Source organism: Babylonia areolata, chromosome 8, assembly GCF_041734735.1.
Source record: "Babylonia areolata isolate BAREFJ2019XMU chromosome 8, ASM4173473v1, whole genome shotgun sequence".
Classification (NCBI taxonomy): domain Eukaryota; kingdom Metazoa; phylum Mollusca; class Gastropoda; order Neogastropoda; family Buccinidae; genus Babylonia; species Babylonia areolata.
In genome coordinates this window covers 46,976,901-46,999,400 of record NC_134883.1, presented here as the reverse complement: position 1 = coordinate 46,999,400, position 22,500 = coordinate 46,976,901, and the positions used below count along the sequence as shown (strand labels likewise).

The 22,500-nt window shown below is 46.1% G+C and overlaps 1 protein-coding gene across 1 annotated transcript in view; it reads left to right on the top strand.

Annotated features, from left to right (window-relative positions):
• The window catches only part of LOC143285211 (synapsin-like), a 127,875-nt gene that overhangs the window by 431 nt on the left and 104,944 nt on the right, over nt 1-22,500 (top strand). The gene's annotated exons all lie outside the window — the stretch shown is intronic.

Sequence of the window (22,500 nt, the reverse complement as noted above, 5' to 3'; positions counted from 1 at the left end):
AACGGACTCAACGTGCCGGTGATTGTGATCGATAATCCGATCGACGACTGCAGACACTGGTTAGCTCACATCACAGGGACAGCTGGCAGTCAGTCTTAGCGCACTGGTCGTGGCGGGAAATTGGGGCGGGTGAGAGGTTAAATACGGAAAGGTCTTCTTCCACCGTGCCCCTTGCCGTCTGCTGAACGACTGCCTCGGGAGGATACCTCTGGTGCCGGCAGTTTGGTTTGCGTAATCAACCTCCTTGCGTCGTTATCAACCTCCTTGCGTCGTTATCAACCTCCTTGCGTCGTTATAAACCTCTTTGCGTCGCTATCAACCTCTTTGCGTCGTTATCAACCTCTTTGCGTCGCTATCAACCTCCTAGCGTCGCTATCAACCTCTTTGCGTCGTTATCAACCTCTTTGCGTCGCTATCAACCTCCTAGCGTCGCTATCAACCTCCTTGCGTCGTTATCAACGCCCTCTTTGCGTCGTTATCAACCTCCTAGCGTCGTTAACAACTTCCTACCGTGGTTAACAATTTCCTACGGTAGTTAACAATTTATTACAGTGGTTAACAATTTCCTGTGGTTGATACCAATTTTCTACGGAAGATAATAATTTCGGTAGTTAACAATCCCCTTACGGTGGTTAACAATCCCTTACGGTGGTACATGGTTAACAATCCCATACGATGGTTAACAATCCCTTACGGTGGTTAACAATCCCTTACGGTGGTACATGGTTAACAATCCCCTACGGTGGTTAACAATCCCCTACGGTGGTTAACAATCCCCTACGATGGTTAACAATCCCTTACGGTGGTTAACAATTCCCTTACGGTGGTACATGGTTAACAATCCCATAGGGTGGTTAACAATCCTCTACAGTGGTTAACAATCCCCTACGATGGTTAACAATTCCTTACGATGGTACATGGTTAACAATCCCTTACGGTGGTTAACAATCCCCTACGATGGTTAACAATCCCTTACGGTGGTTAACAATTCCCTTACGGTGGTACATGGTTAACAATCCCCTACGGTGGTTAATCCCCTACAGTGGTTAACAATCCCCTTAAGGTGGTTAACAATCCCCTACGGTGATTAATCCCTTGCGGTGGTTAACAATCCCCTACGGTGGTTAACAATCCCCTTACGGTAGTTAACAATCCCCTTACGGTGGTTAAAAATCCCTTACGGTGGTTAACACAAGCCCTGAGCCCATCCTTGCATTGTGTCAGACATGTAAATTTGGGAAGATCTGAGTCATTATTATTCAGAATATTTTTTGTCCTGCACTTCCAGCACAGCAAGGCTTCTGACCAGTTTGATATGAAATCGATATCATTGGCTGGACAAAACCCTATGGCAGTTCTTCCTATCACCCCAGCTGGGCAATGTAGCTTGCCTGCTATCCCGAGGAAGGCGGGAGACGTGAATTAACGTTCCGTATCACAGCGGCCCTCGGGTCATGTTCCTACGACATCGGGATCACGTCGGTCTGTTGTCGCTCACTGGGATCACGTCGGTCTGTTGTCGCTCACTGGGATCACGTCGGTCTGTTGTCGCTCATTGGGATCACGTCGGTCTGTTGTCACTAAGCAGGACCACATCGGTCTGTTGTGACTCAGCGGGATCACGTCGGTCTGTTGTCGCTCAGCGGGATCACGTCGGTCTGTTGTCGTTCAGGGGACGGGTGTGGGCATGGTGAGGCAGGGCAGAAAGAAAGATAGATAGAAAGGCAGTGGACAGAAACTGAGATGAAAGAAAGAAAGGGAAGACAGAGAAAGGAGTGGAGAAAAAGAAAAGGAGTGAAGGGAAAGGTGGACAGAAGAGAACAGACAGAGCAAGAAGAGAAAAGAAGGGGGTGAGAAGAGGGACTAGGAAAGACAGAAGGGTGGAAAGAAGGGTGTGAGAAGAGGAACTAGGAAAGACAGGAGGGTGGAAAGAAGGGTGTGAGAAGAGGAACTAGGAAAGACAGGAGGGTGGAAAGAAGGGTGTGAGAAAAGGGACTAGGAAAGACAGCAAGGTGGAAAGGAGGGTGTGAGAAAAGAAACTAGGAAAAACAGGAGGGTGTGAGAAAAGGAACTAGGAAAAACAGGAGGGTGGAAAGAAGGGTGTGAGAAAAGGAACTAGGAAAGACAGGAGGGTGGAAAGAAGGGTGTGAGAAAAGGAACTAGGAAAAACAGGAGGGTGGAAAGAAGGGTGTGGACAGAAAGAGTTGAAGTGGACAGAGAAACGAGAAGAGGACAGAAACGGGGAGTAGATAAAAAAGAAAGGGAGTGTGGCATTTAAAAGAGAGAGAGAGAGAGAGAGAGAGAGAGGAGAGAGAGAGAGAGAACTCAAAACGTTTTTTATTCAAGGATCAAGATTTTGGGCATGGCCCATTCTTCCAACCTGTCCTTGCTAATCTACATCAGTTACAATAGCACACAGATGTATTTAATGAAAAGGGGAGAAGGAGAGAATTAAAAAGAGAGAAAAAAAAGTCCTGCAGAAATATGATAAAGAACATACACACGCGCGCGCGCACACACACACACGCACGCACACACACACACAGATTGACAGAAGGATAAGGGAGAGAGGGAGAGAGAGGGAGAGAGAGAGAGAGAGAGAGAGAGAGAAATATGTCATCAGTATCGACAACCGGATGACTAAAGCCACATTGTTGTTATCATCAAATCCACGCAGACAGTTGTAATTGATATTTAAAATGACAACTACCATCACCAATATCACTTATACAACAGCTATTGTCACCATCATGATGGAATGAAATGAATAAATTCATGCATGCACACAAAATAGAAGAAAATGAAAGAAAACAAACCAGCAAACAAAACAAAGTGAATGGAAAGAAAATAGGACAGAATAAGAACAAGACCAAAACAAGAACAAGGAGAAACAATAAAAACGGATCCAATAAGTTAGACATATAAATGCCCTCATAGTTACTGCCAACGGTCGGTTCGATATCTGAGTCATTTATGGTGGGAAGGACTGAAGATATTCATGGAGATTTGACTTGAAAGTAGGTCTCTATAGGACTGCTCGTTTGTATGTGCAGAGGGAGTGAGTTCCATAGGGATGCACCTGAACATGCAAAACTTGTTTTGAACATATCAATGCGGGTTCGTGGTAAAATGTACTTGTTCGAGCCGTGTCACACAGAGAGAGAGAGAGGGAGGGAGGGAGGGAGAGGGAGAGAGAGAGAGAGAGAACGAACGAATCTTTTTAACGAGGGAAGCGGAATAAGCATGTATATGCTTTTTTACATCCAGCCCTCAGGGCAAAAGAAATGAAATCAAAATGTTTACAAGATAAAAAAAAAAAAAAAGGTTACAGAAAAACATATATGAAATTCAAATACACTCAATTGCACAGTAGCATTTTCAAGTACATAATCATGATACCTACATTCATGATCATAATGTATATGAATATGGTAATGAGAGAGATAGAGTGAGTGAGTGAGTGAGAGAGAGGATGAATGAATGAATGAATGAATGAAGGAAGGAAGGAAGGAAGGAATAAATGAATGATAAATGAATGAATGAATGAAGAGAGAGAGAGAGAGAGGAGGGGTGTGTGTGTGTGGGGGGGGGGGGGTAGACTCATTGTAGAGAGTGGACACATTGCGGACTCCGCTGTTCACTGTTGATCTGACAAGTTATTAGTGCTGACTCCCTGCCGCGTACTCAGCAACATCATCATGGAAAACATCATTCATGGAGGACGCTACGGAGCACAGAAGAACCGGAGAGAGTGGAGGGGGGGGGGGGGTGATGGAGAAGGGGAGGGGGATGAGGGGGAGGGGGTGATGGAGAGGGGGAGGGAGATGATAGGGAGAGAGAGGGGGGTAAAGAGAGAGAGAGAGAGAGAGAGAGAGAGAGAGAGAGCCTTGTGTCTAATAAAAATAAAACAAAACAACAACAACAACAAAAAACCCAAAAAAACAACAACAAAAAAACACCACTTGTCACATTTCACTCTGCCTGCCTGGCCTGGCAATTCGGGGCTGGAGTGTTTGCATCTTGAGAAAATCACTGACGTTTAGACCATCAATGTCACTGCTCTTTATGTCTGTCAGACACTGTCTGTCTGTCTGTCTGTCTATCTGTTTCTTTTTTTTTTCTCTCTCTCTCATTGTATCTGTCTCTCCCCAACCTTTCCCCTGTGTGTGTGTGTGTGTGTGTGTGTGTGTGTGTGTGTGTGTGTGTGTGTGTGTGTGTGTGTGTGTGTGTGAAGACGAATGCGTAAGTACACAAAGTGTGACAAACAATGTAGATGTCTAACGCAGCACACAGTGTACACAAAGTGTGACAATGTAGATGTCTAACACAGCACACAGTGTACACAAAGTGTGACAAACAATGTAGATGTCTAACACAGCACACGGTGTACACAACTTGTGACAAACAATGTAGATGTCTAACACAGCACACAGTGTAGACAAAGTGTGACAAACAATGTAGATGTCTAACACAGCACACGGTGTACACATAGTGTGACAAACAATGTAGATGTCTAACACAGCGCACAGTGTACACAAAGTGTGACTATGTAGATGTCTATCACAGCACACAGTGTACACAAAGTGTGACAATGTAGATGTCTAACACAGCACACAGTGTACACAAAGTGTGACAAACAATGTAGATGTCTAACACAGCACACAGTGTACACAAAGTGTGACAAACAATGTAGATGTCTAACACAGCACACAGTGTACACAAAGTGTGACAATGTAGATGTCTAACACAGCACACAGTGTACACAAAGTGTGACAAACAATGTAGATGTCTAACACAGCACACAGTGTACACAAAGTGTGACAAACAATGTAGATGTCTAACACAGCACACAGTGTACACAAAGTGTGACAAACAATGTAGATGTCTAACACAGCACACAGTGTACACAAAGTGTGACAAACAATGTAGATGTCTAACACAGCACACAGTGTACACAAAGTGTGACAAACAATGTAGATGTCTAGCACAGCACACTGTGTCATCGGGAGGAGTATCTCGGTGAACTTGAAGAAAAACGATCATCCTAGGATTAACTCACTCAGTACGGCCAGTCCTCTCTTCTCCTCTACACAGACCCCTCGGATGTCCAGTGGGTGTCTGAATGACCCAACCTTTAGCTTCCGTCGTCAGAACTGTGGTATTCTCTGTCAACATTCACCTCTTCAGTATAAGAGCCTTCCGTTTGCAATATTTTGATTATGGTAATTGGGATGAAACGCTGTTAACGTCGTCCCTTTCGCCGTTCGTATGGTGAGAGTTAAAGGAACAACAACAACTGTATTAGCAAGTCTCGGAGCATGGCTTCTTTTTCCATTTTATTTCATTTTATTTTTATTCCATTTCATTTCCGAACATTGCTTCTTGTTACCAGCTGTGGGTCGGTGGAACCCCCTCGAGAGTTTGTCTCTCCAACTATTGATTTGAAGGCAACTGGTTTTCTGGTCTGCTGCCTGACAAAACGTCCCCAGTTGTGTCGATAACCAGTGCTCAGGGGAGAGTATTTGACAGGCTTTAGCGCTGAATGTGTTGGAGATCTTTGCCCAATTACATGGGATGGATGCTTGCTTTTTTTGGGGGGGGGGATGTGGGGGGGGGAGTGGGGGAGGGGTTAGGGGGGAGTGTGTTTCGAGCTGTTCATTAGCACTGTGTCTGATGAGCTGTTGATTGGCACTGTGCCTGATGACCTGTTGACGCAGCCGGAACCTGTCGTCCCGTGACCGTCAGTGGTGTGTTCATGTTGAGGTCTCTAAGGAGGAGGAATTGTGCTTGTGTAAATTACAGACACGTTAGTTAATGCTTCACATGTACATATGTATGTAACGTGCGTGCGTGCGCGTGTGCATGCGCTTTGTGTGTGTGTGTGTGTGTGTGTGTGTGTGTGTGTGTGTGTGTGTGTGTGTGACACAAAGAGAGACAGAGAGATAGAAGAAGAGACAGAGAGAGAGAGAGAGACAGAGAAAGAGACAGACAGACAGAGAGAGAGAGAAGAGAGAGAGAGAGAGAGAGAAAGGGGAGACAGACATTCAGTCAAACAGACGGGGAGAGAGAACTGCAGAGAAAAGAAAGGAGACAGAAAGTGAAGGGCAATGTTGGCAAGAAGAGCGGAGTGGGGTAGGAAGGGCGACAAAAGAACCGGAAGAGGAAGTAGAGTTGCAGCCCCTGATGGGGGCATGGCGTGATGCAAAATGGAGCACCGCTCCACGTTCTAGTTTAACACGCACACCACACACAAAAAAAATCAACAAATCGGGATGATAAGGGAATGAGAGAGAAAGAGAGAGAGAGAGTGCGTGTGTGCGTGTGTGTGTGTTTAATATCATTGTTGTAATTTAAAACTGGACGATGAAAACGCGTCTATCTATACATTCATGGAGAGCGAAAGAGAGAGAGAGAGGGGGGGGGGAGAGAGGTAGAGAGACAGAGAGAGAGAAGATGGATGGAGAGACAGAGAGAGAGAGAGAGACAGACAGACAGAATGGACGTTTTATCGCACGCCCTCCCCGTCTGTCTCCAACAGTAGTGTTGCATGAGAGATGACAATGACTGTTTCTGTTTCAGTCTGAAATCACTATATATTACCTCCATAATAATACTGAATCATAAGAAGTGCGCCACTTTCCACATCTTCCCTCTGTCTGATTTCAGACTACTGTCTGAAGAATCACACAGCTGTGTGTATGGATGGGTTCTATACAGGGTGGATAGGGTTAACCGGGTACCTGATCAACGCCTGTGACTTGTAGTGGACGGAGGTGGTTTCCATGTGAACTGATCCAGTGGGTGTGTTTTGATCGGGGTGGATTTCCACCCGGATTCGTTGCATTGTTCGATTGTTACTGCTGGCTGTGTTGTCTTCGTTTTTTGTTGTGTTCAACGCCGTCAGTGTCAGGCAGACAGAGGGAGAGATAGAGAGGGGGTGTGGGGGGAGAGGGGCGTGGGGGTCAACAGCGCTGTGGTGTGTTGTGTGTGGCCCTCATCAATAAAGTGTGTTTGTGTGTATGTGTGTGTGTGAGAGAGAGAGAGAGAGTGTGTGTGTGAGAGAGAGAGACAGTGTGTGTTTGTGTGTGTGAGGGAAGAGAGGGCGGGAGAGAGAGAGAGAGCAAAAGAAAGACAGTGACAGAGAGAGAGAGAGAGCGAGCGAAAGAAAGACAGAGACAGAGAGAGAGCGAGCGAAAGAAAGACAGACAGTGACAGAGAGAGAGCGAGCGAAAGAAAGACAGTGACAGAGAGAGAGAGAGCGAACGAAAGACAGACAGTGACAGAGAGAGACAGACAGACAGACAGGCAGACAGACAGAGACAGAGAGAGACAGAAACTGAGAGACAAAGACAGAGAAATATGCTCCAACATCTTTTTGAAGAGTGGAAACGAAAGGAGGTAGCAAAGTAAAAGACTGCTATGGAAAATGAAGAAAGTGTGGATTCAGGCCAAAGGTAATGAAAGAGTTTAGACTCTTATCTGTCAAATCAAATCATATTATGGTGGTTAGAGCCTCGCCGACCACTAATGCCATCTCAAGGCTATCGCCACGTTAACACCCACTACAAGGGTATATAAAAAAAAACACCAAAAACAAACAAAACAAAAAAACTTATATCTGTCAGACAGAACCATCTGTCCACGTGTCACACACAACCATCTGTCCAGTGACTCACACACAGAAAGAACCATCTGTCCATCTGACACACACAGAACCATCTGTCCATCTGTCACACACAGAGACATCTGTCCAGAGAGAGAGAGAGAGAGAGGGAGGCACAGAGAGAGGGGGAGAGAGAGAGAGAGGGAGGGAGGGAGAGAAAGAGAAGGAGAGAGGGAGGAAGAGAGAGAGGGAGGGAGGGAGGAAGCGGGGAGAAACGGTGAGAGAGAAGAGGAGGGAGAAACAGAAAGATGTAGAGAGAGAGAGAGAGAGAGAGAGAGAGAGAGAGAGAGAGGGGTGAGACAGAGACACACAAGAAGAGAGAGAGAGAGACAGACAGACAGACAGACAGAGATTTTGTAAATCAGTGGAGAAACAAACTGACAAACACAAATAAAGAATTTGTGCAGCTCCACCCGATGGAAACACTTTTGCGGTATCCCTCAACCGTTACCTTTCCAATTAGCGGAACGAAGGCTTGCTGCCATAGCAAAAGACAAAATGTCCATTGTCATGCTAAAACCAGTCATTCAGCACTGGAGCCTGAATGGAAGAAGCAGCCAGTTTCCATCCACAGTACGCTCTGGAATCTGAATGGAGACTCCGGAAAGTGCCGGACTTGGTGGGGGGAGTGGCAGCAATTTTTGTCAGCCGTTGCTAGGAGTCCCGGCACCTGTTATCGACGTTTTGCCCCCCCCCCTCCCCCCAACCCCCCTCTCCCTCCCCACTCCCCCACAGCCATTCTCCAGGCACGGCGCGCTGTGTGAAGACCGCCAGTTCCGTTCTGCCCTATGGGAAGCAATGGTTTGGCAAAGAGAGAGAGAGAGAGAGAGAGAGAGGAACAAGTTAGAATACGTGCGTGTCTGACGCAGTGTAGCGTGGCTGACTTCAGCAGTCATGACTGAGAACGGCATTGAGATCTGGAACATTATGATGGTAAAAAATTAATCGCTGCTTTTCAGGTATCTTGTGATCTTTTGGGGGCTTCTCGCTCTTTTTATATTCTGTTTGTATAGACATACTGATGTTTCGTATCCATTTTGGTTCGAAAGAGACATCCAGGGAATAGAATTGTTCATATAAAACATAGGGGTCTTTTACAATGATAATGACAATGACAATTTATTTGAATAAATACAATTTGGAATTGAAAACGTCCAGGACTCATTTCCTTGCCAAATCAATAAATTCAATTTCATATGAAACGAAGAATTTCTTTCTGAGAATTGTTATATGAATGACAGGCACAAGCCGACGCGAGTAATTAATCATCTGCCCTTAGTTTTTATCAAAAGACCGTCAGACTTTTAACTTTTATTTCTCTTCCTTCACCAACATCAATCTATCGAACGGTTCTTAACTCCGACCTTTCTGAAAGACACAGATGAGAGAGAGAGACAGACAGACAGACAGACAGACAGAGAGGGAATCTGTAAATCTCAGGAGGGACGAATTACCATCCGACATGAGAAACAGATCACAGACAGAACCCAGTGGCATGACAGCAGACCCCGACACGACAGAACTGGGCCAGCTGTGTTCCCCAGTCAACAGGTCCGGTCCGGAAAGTCTACAGAAGGTCTACAGTCCCGTTTTACAGAAAGTCTACAGTCCCGTTCTACAGAAAGTCTATAGTTACGTCCTACATACAGTCTACAGTCAGGTTTTACAGAAAGTCTATAGTTACGTCCTACAGACAGTCTACAGTCCCGTTCTACAGAAAGTCTATAGTTACGTCCTATAGAGAGTCTACAGTCACGTTTTACAGAAAGTCTATAGTTACGTCCTACAGACAGTCTACAGTTCCTTTCTACAGAAAGTCTAAAGTTACATCCTACAGAAAGCCTACAGTCCCGTTCTACAGAACGTCTACAGAAAGCCTATAGTTACGTCCTACAGAAAGTCAACAGAAAGCCTACAGTCCCGTTCTACAGAAAGCCTATAGTTACGTCCTACAGAAAGTCTATAGTTACATCCGACATAGAGTCTACAGTCCCGTCCTACAGAAAGTCTATAGTTACGTCCTACATAGAGTCTACAGTCCCGTTCTACAGAAAGTCTATAGTTACGTCCTACATAGAGTCTACAGTCCCGTTCTACAGAAAGTCTATAGTTACGTCCTACATAGAGTCTACAGTCCCGTCCTACAGAAAGTCTATAGTTACGTCCAACATAGAGTCTACAGTCCCGTTCTACAGAAAGTCTACAGTCCCGTTTTACAGAAAGTCTACAGTCCCGTTTTACAGAAAGTCTACAGTCCCGTTTTGTCTACAGTCCCGTTTTACAGGAAGTCTGTAATTCCGTTCTACAGGAAGTCTACAGTCCAGTTTTACAGAAAGTCTACAGTCCCGTTCTACAGAAAGTCTACAGTCCCGTTTTACAGGAAGTCTGTAGTTACATCCTACATAGAGTCTACAGTCCCGTTTTACAGGAAGTCTGTAGTTACATCCTACATAGAGTCTACAGTCCCGTTTTACAGGAAGTCTGTAGTTACATCCTACATACAGTCTACAGTCCCGTTTTACAGGAAGTCTGTAGTTACATCCTACATACAGTCTACAGTCCCGTTTTACAGGAAGTCTGTAGTTACATCCTACATACAGTCTACAGTCCCGTTTAACAGGAAGTCTATAGTTACATCCTACATAGAGTCTACAGTCCCGTTTTACAGGAAGTCTGTAGTTACATCCTACATACAGTCTACAGTCCCGTTTTACAGGAAGTCTGTAGTTACATCCTACATACAGTCTACAGTCCCGTTTTACAGGAAGTCTATAGTTACATCCTACATAGAGTCTACAGTCCCGTTCTGCAGAAAGTCTACAGTCCCGTCCTATAGAAAGTCTACAGTTCCTCTCTACAGAAATTCTATAGTTCCGTCCTACAGAGAGTCTACAGTCCAGTTCCATGGAAGGTCTATTGTCCCGTCTGCAGAAAGTACCATTTCCTGCCAGAACGTAAGCAATTATGCCGCACTATATTGTGATCAAAGAACCAGGCAGTGTTCAATCCAAACTCTGCTTTCCTGCACCACAGTCTGAATCAGGGACAATTTTATCCCCAAAGTCAGCTTCAACCCAGCGCTGGGGTACGCCTCCTGTCAGCTCAAGTAAACAAACGGACAAGTGTCAGGCTGAAAGCAGCAATTCATTCCTGTTAGCTCAAGTAAACAAACGGACAAGTGTCAGGCTGAAAGCAGCAATTCATTCCTGTTAGCTCAAGTAAACAAACGGACAAGTGTCAGGCTGAAAGCAGAAATTCAGTCCTGTTAGCTCAAGTAAACAAACGGACAAGTGTCAGGCTGAAAGCAGCAATTCAGTCCTGTCAGCTCAAGGAAACAAACGGACAAGTGTAATGCTGAAAGCAGCAATTCTAGCAAACCGCAGTTTGAATCATCAAAGAAGAAGACGAGTTTCGTTCTGACGACACCAAATCCACGCTGGATTCTGAATGGAGAATTCAGTGTTGTGACTGTGTTGGTGGGGGAGGGTTGGGGGTGGAGTGGGGTGGGGGAGTAGCATCAATTTTCGTCAGCCGTTGCTAGGAGTCCCGGCACCTGTTATCGACGTTTTATCCCCCCCCCCCTCTCTCCCCTCCCCTCCCCTCCCCATCCCCATCAGCCATTCTCCAGGCACGGCGGGCTGTGTGAAGTTGTTCATGACTTTTTCACGTTCAAGATTTTACGTTTCGTCCCAGTCGGAAGTAATGATTCTGGCGAGAGAGAGAGACAGACAGAGAGAGAGAGAGAGAGAGAGAGAGAGAGGGTGGGGGTGGGTGTTAGGGGTGAGTGGGTGGAGGACTGGTGTGTGCGGTCTGATTCCGAATAGTGTGACCGACTTTAGCCGTCATTGTCGATAACTTCTTGGTGATGAATGTCAATGCCAACATCCACAATACGGTGATGACTGTCAATGCCAACATCCACAATACGGTGATGACTGTCAATGCCAACATCCACAATACGGTGATGAATGTCAATGCCAACATCCACAATACGGTGATGAATGTCAATGCCAACATCCACAATACGGTGATGACTGTCAATGCCAACATCCACAATACGGTGATGAATGTCAATGCCACACATCCACAATACGGTGGAAAAAAAAGAATTGTTTTTCAGGTTCTTTGACTGATGTTAGTCTCTTGTTTGCTTACTCTGTTACTCTTGGGGAGAAAAAGGCATACAGCGTGAAGCCATATCCAGGGACTGGAGTTACCTGACTTTGTCTGATGGAGAGTAAAAGTGCTGTCGTTCAGTGGTGGAGACAGCTGGAGACATGGTGGCTGAATCAGCTGGGAGTTGGACTTGTGGTCAAGTGTTCACCAGTGATCAGGGTTCGAGGCCCTGTTTGGCTGTGGTGCTGTGTCCCTGGGAAAGGCACTTTAGTCCGTGTGTCCTCACTTAGTCCGTGTGTCCTCACTTAGTCCGCGTGTCCTCACTCCACCCAGGTGTGAACGAGTATCTGACTAGGTCGGGGAGGGTTGAAACAACAGGGGAGGATTAGACTCTGCCTTCCTGGAGTGGGGGCCTAGTGGTGACACATCCACCAGGAAGGGAGACAATCTGAGGGCATGGGATCCAATCCCAATCTCGCCAGAATTTTCTCCCCTTCCACAACACGTTGAGCGGTGGTCTGGACGCCAGTCATTCGGATGAGACGATGAACCTATGTCCCACATGCTGCATCCACTTAACACACCTATGTCCCACGTGCAGCATCCACTTAACACACCTATGTCCCACGTGCAACATCCACTTAACACACCTATGTCCCATCTACAGCATCCACTTGACACACCTATGTCCCACGTGCACCATCCACTTAACACACCTATGTCCCACGTGCAACATCCACTTGACACACCTATGTCCCACGTGCAGCATCCACTTAACACACCTATGTCCCACGTGCAGCATCCACTTAACACACCTATGTCCCACGTGCAGCATCCACTTGACACACCTATGTCCCACGTGCAGCATCCACTTAACACACCTATGTCCCACGTGCAGCATCCACTTAACACAGCTATGTCACATCTACAGCATCCACTTAACACACCTATGTCCCACGTGCAGCATCCACTTAACACACCTATGTCCCACGTGCAACATCCACTTAACACACCTATGTCCCACGTGCAGCATCCACTTAACACACCTATGTCCCACGTGCAGCATCCACTTAACACACCTATGTCCCATCTACAGCATCCACTTAACACACCTATGTCCCATCTACAGCATTCACTTGACACACCTATGTCCCATCTACAGCATCCACTTAACACACCTATGTCCCACGTGCAGCATCCACTTAACACACCTATGTCCCAAGTGCAGCATCCACTTAACACACCTATGTCCCACGTGCAGCATCCACTTAACACACCTATGTCCCAAGTGCAGCATCCACTTAACACACCTATGTCACATCTTCAGCATCCACTTAACACACCTATGTCCCACGTGCAGCATCTACTTAACGCACCTATGTCCCACGTGCAACATCTACTTAACGCACATAAAACAACAACACGGCAACAAAAGGGTTGTCCCTGGCAAAACTGTGTAGAAAATTCCATTCTGATAATAAAACAAATACACTTGTGCACACTAAAAAAAAAAAAAAAAAAAAAAAAAAAAAAAAATGGTGACGCTGCACTGTGGCAACATACTCTTCTTGGAAGAGCAGCCCGAATTTCACACAGCGAAATCTGTTGTAACAAAAAAGTAATGCAATACAATACAATACAATACAATACAATGCAATGCAATGCAATGCCAGTCCAGTCCAGTACAATACAACACTCAGGGAAGACGGAGCTGTAACTATACCCCAAACATCATCTGTTCAGCTGGACGTGGAACAGTGGTGGCATGGTCTGTGAGAACCCTCGGACTGGGAACTAGAACAGCATCAGCTGAAAATAAAACCAATCCATTTTTCGGGGCTAGGGGACACACACACACACACAAAGTAACATCAGTTTTGACACCATCATTTTTCCATACCATCCCCATCTTTTCTTCAGCTCTGTCTTCTCTCTCCTGATTGTACTCTCCCCCCCGCACCCCCCCCCCCCAAACCCCCACCCCCATCTCCGCTGTTCTTAACGAACGTGTTTTTGTGTTGTTGTTGCTGTTTTTGCTGCTGCTGCTGCTGCTGCTTTTTTTCTCTCCACTTTCCTTTCTTTCTATTTTTACTCCCACTGCTCTCACCATAATTATACTCCGAGAGGAGAAAGCTTTTTGAGGAAAGAGAGAGAGAGAGAGGGGGGTAAAACGCACGCACACACACACACACACACACACACACACACACACACAAACAACTACCCAACATCTTGTTGACGTCGCGACCTTCTTCTGCCTCAGTGATAAACCCTGCTTAGTTACCGCTGTCTGTTTTGTCGCGTGGAGGGTGCAGCCGTATTGACGAGCTGTCGGCTGTCATTTCACACTTCTGTAGGCCACCCCTCCCTCCCCCCTCACCCCCCCCCTCCAACCCAGCCAACAGGCAGGGAGTGTGTGGTGTGGTGGGGGTGTCAGGCGGTGTGACAGAGGGTGGTGTGTGGGTGTGTTGTTAACCAAGTCTCCAGGCACTGTAATTCCATAGGAAGTGACTCTAATAGGAAGAGACGTTAGCGGAGACTTGGCATGCGGAAACAGATGGGGTGCTGTTACTGGCCCTAACTTTTTTTTGTATCCAGTGATTCCTCCTCACTTCCTTCCTTCCGTCCATCCCTCGTTCCTTTACTTACTATTCTTTTTTCATTTTTACTTACTAACGTATTTACTTATAATAAACTAGATCAGTTGTAACTGCTTATTGATCTATACAAAATAAATAGGTTGCATGTAACTGATCACTACTGTCTCTTGATTTCAGCTTCATATTCTGTGTCTGAACAATTACCACAGAACTACTGCTTTAAGTCTTTGCCTCACCAGAACAAAATACAGTCAGAAGAACCAAGTCTTTCTCAGCATGATATATCCTTTCGGCTGTGTTCTAAGTTGACACCAGGCGGCGCTGGTGGTGGCACCTGAGTCAGCGTCCTTCACCCTGAAAGGTGAAAATAGGTCACGCCGCACGTGCCAGGAATTATGGCAGCATGACAGCGGCAACAGACAGAGGTGCGGCACATTTTTTTTTTTTTTTTTTTTTACTGACAACAACCAGCAGCTTGTGGTGCTGCTCCATTAGTGCTAATGTTCTGGGTTAGGGAGAGATGCCAACATTTGCTCACTTCTGTCCTCGGCTGATGTAATTGTGATTCTGGGGCTTCTGAGGAAAATGACATTACTGTAAATAACATTTTCTATAACTTGTTTTCGATGTATATGTTTCTTTGAGAAGAGCTGTGAAGACGTATTAATTCAGTATGTTTGTTGGTATGCACATGAATGAATTAATACACTGTATCAACACCAGAGAAAATGCAACAGCAAGAAATATAAAGTGTTTTCAGTCAACAGTGTTCCATTGGAGATGATAGGTAAGATACATAGAGCGAGTGGGTGAATGAGTGTGTGTATGGGGTGGGGGGGGGTGCGGGGGGTGTTAGAGAGAGACAGAGAGGGAGAGAGAGACAGGGAAGGGGAATTCAAGGACAGTAAAGGAGAGAGAGAGAGAGGGAGGGAGGGAGAGAAGACAGAAAGGAACAGGACCCAGAAGACATGGCCATTTGAAAGCAGCCCGCCTTTATGGGAAAGCAGGCAGCCTTTATGATGGAAAGCAGCCGCCAGCCTTTATGATGGAAAGCAGTCAGCCTTTATGATGGAAAGCAGCCAGCCTTTATGATGGAAAGCAGCCAGCTTTTATGGGAAAGCAGGCAGCCTTTTATGATGGAAAGCAGCCAGCTTTTATGATGGAAAGCAGCCGCCAGCCTTTATGATGGAAAGCAGTCAGCCTTTATGATGGAAAGCAGCCAGCCTTTATGATGGAAAGCAGCCAGCTTTTATGAGGGAAAGCAGCCAGCTTTTATGATGGAAAGCGGAAAGCAGTCAGCCTTTATGATGGAAAGCAGCCAGCCTTTATGATGGAAAGCAGCAGCCAGCCCTTATGATGGAAAGCAGCCAGCTTTTATGAGGGAAAGCAGCCAGCTTTTATGAGGGAAAGCAGCCAGCAGTCAGCTTTTATGAGGGAAAGAAGACAGCCTTTATGATGGAAAGCAGACAGCCTTTATGATGGAAAGCAGCCAGCTTTTATGAGGGAAAGAAGACAGCCTTTATGATGGAAAGCAGCCAGCCTTTATGATGGAAAGCAGACAGCCTTTATGATGGAAAGCAGTCAGCCTTTATGATGGAAAGCAGTCAGCCTTTATGATGGAAAGCAGAAGCCAGCCTTTATGATGGAAAGCAGTCAGCCTTTATGATGGAAAGCAGTCAGCCTTTATGATAGAAAGCAGTCAGCCTTTATGATGGAAAGCAGGAGCCAGCCTTTATGATGGAAAGCAGTCAGCCTTTATGATGGAAAGCAGGAGCCAGCCTTTATGATGGAAAGCAGTCAGCCTTTATGATGGAAAGCAGACAGCCTTTATGATAGAAAGCAGTCAGCCTTTATGATGGAAAGCAGGAGCCAGCCTTTATGATGGAAAGCAGTCAGCCTTTATGATGGAAAGCAGGAGCCAGCCTTTATGATGGAAAGCAGCAGTCAGCCTTCATGATGGAAAGCAGTCAGCCTTCATGATGGAAAGCAGTCAGCCTTCATGATGGAAAGCAGTCAGCCTTCATGATGGAAAGCAGCAGTCAGCCTTTATGATAGAAAGCAGCAGTCAGCCTTTATGATAGAAAGCAGCAGTCAGCCTTTATGATGGAAAGCAGTCAGCCTTTATGATGGAAAGCAGAAGCCAGCCTTTATGATGGAAAGCAGTCAGCCTTTATGATGGAAAGCAGGAGCCAGCCTTTATGATGGAAAGCAGCCAGCCTTTACGATGGAAAGCAGGAGCCAGCCTTTATGATGGAAAGCAGCCAGCCTTTATGATAGAAAGCAGCAGTCAACCTTTATGATGGAAAGCAGTCAGCCTTTGTGATAGAAAGCAGCCAGCCTTTATGATAGAAAGCAGCCAGCCTTTATGATGGAAAGCAGCAGTCAGCCTTTATGATGGAAAGCAGCCAGTCCTTATGATAGAAAGCAGCCAGCCTTTATGATGGAAAGCAGTCAGCCTTCATGATGGAAAGCAGGAGCCAGCCTTTATGATGGAAAGCAGGAGCCAGCCTTTATGATGGAAAGCAGTCAGCCTTTATGGTGGAAAGCAGCAGTCAGCCTTTATGGTGGAAAGCAGTCAGCCTTCATGATGGAAAGCAGTCAGCCTTCATGATGGAAAGCAGCAGTCAGCCTTTATGATAGAAAGCAGCAGTCAGCCTTTATGATGGAAAGCAGTCAGCCTTTATGATAGAAAGCAGCCAGCCTTTATGATGGAAAGCAGCAGTCAGCCTTTATGATGGAAAGCAGTCAGCCTTTATGATGGAAAGCAGGAGCCAGCCTTTATGATGGAAAGCAGTCAGCCTTTATGATGGAAAGCAGGAGCCAGCCTTTATGATGGAAAGCAGTCAGCCTTTATGGTGGAAAGCAGCAGTCAGCCTTTATGGTGGAAAGCAGCAGTCAGCCTTTATGGTGGAAAGCAGTCAGCCTTCATGATGGAAAGCAGTCAGCCTTCATGATGGAAAGCAGCAGTCAGCCTTTATGATAGAAAGCAGCAGTCAGCCTTTATGATAGAAAGCAGCAGTCAGCCTTTATGATGGAAAGCAGTCAGCCTTTATGATGGAAAGCAGCCAGCCTTTATGATAGAAAGCAGCAGTCAACCTTTATGATGGAAAGCAGTCAGCCTTTGTGATAGAAAGCAGCCAGCCTTTATGATAGAAAGCAGCCAGCCTTTATGATGGAAAGCAGCAGTCAGCCTTTATGATGGAAAGCAGCCAGTCCTTATGATGGACAGCAGCAGCCAACCTTTATGATGGAAAGCAGCCAGCCTTTATGATAGAAAGCAGCCAGCCTTTATGATAGAAAGCAGGCGCTGATTGATTTTTGTGACGAAGCGAGTGGAGGAATCGATACACGGACTGCCTGCAGGCAAAGTGTTAACTGCACAAAGTTCCACTTTATTCAGAAACCACTTATTTTCTGTTTTCATTGCGTATGACACTGTCCAGCATTGCGAACAGAGTGGAAATAAAACGATGGAGAAAAATATCCTTTCATGCCAGCCGTAACACTTTCTCCCGTCCTGCCCCACATAGTTTGCTTCATATGTCGAGCTGACAATGTCTGCATTAAATGGAAGTCCATTTTACATCACTGGTCAAATGTTCGTCGTTTATTCATTTATAGTCATTTAACATGATGATATCAGACTGAAAATACATGATATTATAATTATTATTTGTATTATTATTCCTATCATAATGATGATTATTATTATCATTAATTAGAAATCATCATTTGGGGGGTGGGGGGGCAGGAATGGACACACTAACTGCAGGAAGCTCTGTCAGCCCTGTGCCCTGGACACAATCAAGTCCTCCCCTATGTTTCTATAAAATAAAATAAAAAAGAAGAAAAAAAAGCAGCCAACAATAACGGACAGAGCAACAAGTCGGGTGGAAAACCACCCTGGTCAGTACACCCGTAAGTGACATTTGGGCCCAGTGCTAAAATCGGAATGTACAGACAGACAGGCAGACAGGCAGACAGACAGACAAAGAGAATAATTCACACACACACACACACACACACACACACACACACACACACACACACACTTATATATCTATATAGATAGATAGATAGATAGATAGATAGAAAGATACACACACACACACACACACACACACACACACACACACACACACACACATATATATATATATATATATATATATATAGAGAGAGAGAGAGAGAGAGAGAGAGAGAGAGAGAGAGAGAGAGAGAGAGAGGGGTTAGAGAGACAGACACAGAGAGAGGGTGACAGAGAGAGAACACCCACCCCCGACCCTGCAACCAGTCTCCTCCAGCCAAACCAGCATGGCTCAAAGCACGAAATATTTCTGAATCAATGACATATGTCACCACCACCCTCTCACCACCCCCAGCCCCACCTCCCGCCTCTGCTGATCACTATCGATCCATCAACTGCAATGAAAATGACACTCCGTGTGTGTGTGTGTGTGTGTGTGTGTGTGTGTGTGTGTGTGTGTGTGTGTGTGTGAAGTCAAGTCAAGTCAAGATTTTATTTCATGATGGTAAATTGAATAAGCAACAACTGCTTTTTTTTTATACACCAAGTCATCAATGAATAAAATGGAAAAAAATATGAGAGAGAGACAGAAGTGAGTGAGTGAGTGAGCGAGTGTGTGTGTGTGTGTGTGTGTGTGTGTGTGTGTGTGTGTGTGTGTGTGTGTGTGTGTGTGTGTGTGACAGAGACACAGAGAGAGAGAGTGCTCGTGTGCGCGTGTGTTTAATGCGTACGGGGGCAGGGTGAGTGAGACACACACACACACACACACACACACACTCTCTCTCTCTCTGTGTCTCTGTCTCTCTCTGTGTGTCTCTGTCTCTCTGTCTTTGTCTCGCTCTGTCTCTGTCTCTCTCTAACCCTCAGCTTGCAAACACAAACGATGCCTGTTGTATCAAAATACGTACGTTTTAAAAGACAGTCCTACCTACCTCCCAACGCATGCAAAACATCGCTACCTCTTTTCCTCAGGAGACGAGAACAGCATTGATTCCACGGGTCTAAATTAGTCATGGCACGTGACTAATGAAGCTAATTTCATTCCTCCACCCCCCACACCCCCCCTCTTCCACCCACACCCTCCGTGTCCTTGGTGACCTAAAAAGATCGGTACTGCTGATCGACACGAGTTCTGGATTTAGATAGACGGGGGGGGGGAGTAAGATAAACATTGTATTACACGCTTCTCACAGAGTCAATGGAGAGAACTGCTGTGTTTTCTGTTCTTTCTCAGAGGTTTGTTTCCCTCATCAACTTGTATTCGGGTGATGGAGCGACTTTTTTCTTCTTCCTCCTTTCTTCCTTTCCTTTATTTGTGATGTTTTACGTGCCTTTTTTTCCTCGATGATGTGTCCCTGCAGTGAACATATCTGTGGGGTTTTTTTCAGCATGGATATTGGACCTGGTATCTCATACACAGCTGACACTTCACGTGGTCATGTACCTGGTAGATCTTGGACCTGGTATCTCATACACAGCTGACACTTCACGTGGTCATGTACCTGGTAGACCTTGGACCTGGTATCTCATACACAGCTGACACTTCACGTTGTCATGTTCCTGGGAGAAGGTCAAAGGAAAAGAAGGACGATGAGAATAAATGTCAAACAGGGAAAATGTCTGGGATAAAATGTGCTTGTAATCCTATAGTATTGCCAATGAGTTTGGGTCACGCAATGATAATTCTCTCTCTTCCCCTCTCTCTCACCCCCCTCTCTCTCTCCCTCCCGCCCCCTCTCCCCCCCCCTCTCTCTCCCTGTTTCCCCACTCTTTCTCCCTCCCTGTCTCCACCCCTCTCTCCCTCCCCCTCTCTCTCCTTCCTGCCCTCTCTCTCCCCTCTCCCTCCCTCCCCCTCTCTCTCTCCCTGTCTCCCCCTCTCACTCCTCTCTCTCTCTCCCTCCCGCCCTCTCTCTCTCCTGACCCCACCACTCTCCCTCCCCCCCCTCTCTCCCTCCCTCCCTCCCCCCCTCTCTCTCCGTCTCCCCCTCTCTCTGTCTCCCCCTCTCCCTCCTCTCTCTCTCCCTCCCTCCCCCTCTCTCTCTCCGTCTCCCCCTCTCTCTGTCTCCCCCTCTCCCTCCTCTCTCTCTCCCCCTCTCTCTCTCCCTCCGCCCTCTCTCTCCCCCCCCTCTCTCTCCCTCCCCACATCTCTCTCCCCCTCTCTCTCTCAGCTCTCTCCCTCCCTCCCGCCCTCTCTCTCCCCGTCTCCCTCCCCCCTCTCTCCCTATCCCCCCTCTCTCTCTCTCTTTCTCCCTATCCTCTTCTCTCTCCCTCCCCTCTCTCTCTCCACATCCCTGGCCGGCTTCTGTTTATTTTTCAGTCTTCCTTGGGGGGTCAGCCAATCAGTCAGCCGCTGGCTATGTCCTTGTTTGCACAGCGTTTCTCTCTCTCTCTCTCTCTCTCATTAACATATTCATATACATTACTGTCATTAATCCAGTTATCATGATTATGTACTTGTAAATGCTACTGTGCAATTGAGTGTATTTGAATTTCATGTATGTTTTTTCTATAACCTTTTGTTATCTTGTGAACATTTTGATTTCGTTTCTTTTTGCCCAGAGGGCTGGATCTAAAAAAGCATATACATGCTTATCCACTTCCCTCATTAAAAAAGATTCGTTCGTTCGTTCTCTCTGGGTTGAGGTGTCTGCCTGTCTGTCAAAAGAAGAAGACAAAGAACAGAATGGAAAAAAAGCCAAATAATCCATCTGTTTCTGACCCCCTGTGAAGTACACCCACATCTCCACCAGAATGGAAGCAGTATAGCTAAGCCAGTCAATACATGGGAAAACCAATCTTGATCTTACCACACACAAAAAAGACATCATCTCCACCATCCACAACCATCACCAGCACCGCACACACGGTGAACAAGGTTTGAACCACCCGGTGAATCACTTGGAGCGGTGAGCTTGTGGTACAGCAGCTGACAGTAAAGTCAGGCCTGTCCCCGGGCAACATGCTGTAGAACAATCCTTCCTAGTTCACCAAAGTACACCTGACCTGCTGACTGAAAACAGTGGGTGGCGCTGTACTGTGGCAACGCGCTCTCCCGGGGACAGCATCCCGAACTGAAGTTAACACAGGGATATATGCTGCAGTAAAAATGTTATGTGCAGTACAATTGTAACTCAACGCAGCGCAACGCAATGCAATATAATTCAACACAACAAAAGCAACACAACACAAAGTAATGCAATGCAATGCAGTATACCTACAATGCGTTACAATACAACACTACACAAAATACAATCCACTGCAACACAAGACAACACAGTGCCACCCAGTGTGACACAACGAACAAATCTCTCTCTCTGGCTGCACACATCAGTCACCACCAACCACACTGTGGCGCTCCTGACACCAGAGACAGCGTCCTTGACCCCCTACAGGCAGGAAGAGGTCACACACTGCACGTGACCAGAATTATGGCAACACTACAGCGGCACAAGTGTGGCAGCGAGATCTTGCTAACATCCACTGTCTCCTTGAGCGGGAATGAACGGGACTGGAGATAGACATAGTGTAGTGACCAGGTCCAGCCTGGGTTCATGGAACTGGGGATGTGGGAGATACTGTGGGGAGGCAAGGCGCTCCACAAAGCCGTTGTGGTTTTTACCCTCTGTTTTTTTTTTATTGGTTGGTTAATATGGTCACTTGTCTATGGCTCCTGCAACACGTACCATTTTCTGTCTGTCTGTCTCTGTGTCCATCCGTCTGTGTATCATTAGTTGTGGGTATCAGTCTGTGTACCAATAGTTGTGGGTATCAGTCTGTGTACCAATAGTTGTGGGTATTAGTCTGTGTACCAATAGTTGTGGGTATTAGTCTGTGTATCAATAGTTGTGGGTATTAGTTTGTGTACCAATAGTTGTGGGTATCAGTCTGTGTATCAATAGTTGTGGGTATTAGTCTGTGTACCAATAGTTGTGGGTATCAGTCTGTGTATCAATAGTTGTGGGTATCAGTCTGTGTATCAATAATTGTGGGTATCAGTATTGTGCAGGACTGAATGATAGTATTACGTAAAATGCTTACTGTAGCAAGAAAACAAAAAAGGGTTTAGCAGCTATTGAGTGTGAGTGTGTGTGTGT